Below are 1,570 nucleotides of genomic sequence, written 5' to 3' on the forward strand. Positions count from 1 at the left end.
AGTTTGGCGCATGGTCGGTTTGTCCAAGTGCATTCCCACGTGTCAGTGGAGAGGCAAGCCGAAGCGCATTCCGTTTACGTGAGCCGTGTGCAGGACCGAACCTGTGTGGGTGCAATGCGACCGCGACAGGGGTGCTGTGAGTGTACCGCCTTTTTCCTTTTAAACTAGGTGCTTCGCCCCCTAAAGAAAAAAAACTTGGTGCTTCGCACGATCCATCGATACTACTAGTAGTAATCCAGTAATCCCGTCTAAAACGGCGCGGCCGGGTCTTTTCCCACACGATATGCTGGGAGGTTGGCTTAGTTGGGTTTTTAGGATGAGTAATTAGTCCTGGTCATGGGCAGCCCGGCCCGAACGGCCCGGCCTGACCCGGCACGAAAAACTCCAACCCGAGCCGGCCCGACGCCGCCCCCGGGCCGGGCTTGGGCCTAGATTTTGAGCCCGAAGGCCGGGCCGGGTCGGGCCCGGGCCCATCATTTTTGCGTTTTTGTGAAGGTCGGGCCGGGCCGGCCCGGAGCCCGACGGGCTTTTACATGTTCGGGCCGGGCTCGGGCCTAGAAAACAAGCCCGATGGTCGGGCTGGGCCCGATGGTCGGGTCGGGCCCGGGCCTGGGTTTTTTGTGTCGGGCTTGGCTAGGCCCGGACCAAAGCCCGGCCCGGCCCGAGGTATGGCCAGGTATATGAGTAATGCTACACCTACGTAATCCCGGTTACGTAATTAACATAATGTGAAATGTGTGAGCTGTTGGTTCTAGATTGGGTGGAGGGAGGGGCCCACCACCATGAAAATCAGGGAGGAGAGAGAGAGGCAATTTATGTTAACCCTTTTGTAGGTTCCCGTAGATGTAGAAAGATATGAAATGCGTGAATGTGTAGTGGACGAACTATTGGGGTGCCTAAGATAAATTGTGCATGTAGACTATTGATACGTCTCCAACGTATCTATAATTTATGAAGTATTCATGCTATTATATTATCTGTTTTGGATGTTTATGGGCTTTACTAAGCACTTTTATATTATTTTTGGGACTAACCTATTAACCGGAGGCCCAACCCATATTGTTGTTTTTTTTGCCTATTTCAGTGTTTCGAAGAAAAGGAATATCAAACAGAGTCCAAATGGAATGAAACCTTCAAGAGAGTTATTTTTGGAACGGAAGCAATCCAGGAGACTTGGAGTAGACATCAGGGAAGCTTCGAGGAAGCCACGAGGCAGGGAGGCGCGCCCTACCCCGCTGGGTGTGCCCCCACCCTCATGGGCCCCTCGTGGCTCCCGTGACCGACTTCTTTCGCCTATATATGTCCATATACCCTAAAACATCGAGGAACACAATAGATCGGGAGTTCCGCCGCCGCAAGCCTCTGTAACCACCAAAAACCTCTTAGGAGCCCATTCCGGCACCCTGCCGGAGGGGGATCCCTCACCTGTGGCCATCTTCATCATCACGGCGCTCTCCATGATGAGGAGGGAGTAGTTAACCCTCGGGGCTGAGGGTATGTACCAGTAGCTATGTGTTTGATCTCTCTCTCACATTCTTGAGGTGGCACGATCTTGATGTATCGCGAGCTT

This window comes from Triticum dicoccoides, chromosome 7B, assembly GCF_002162155.2.
Source record: "Triticum dicoccoides isolate Atlit2015 ecotype Zavitan chromosome 7B, WEW_v2.0, whole genome shotgun sequence".
Lineage (NCBI taxonomy): Eukaryota > Viridiplantae > Streptophyta > Magnoliopsida > Poales > Poaceae > Triticum > Triticum dicoccoides.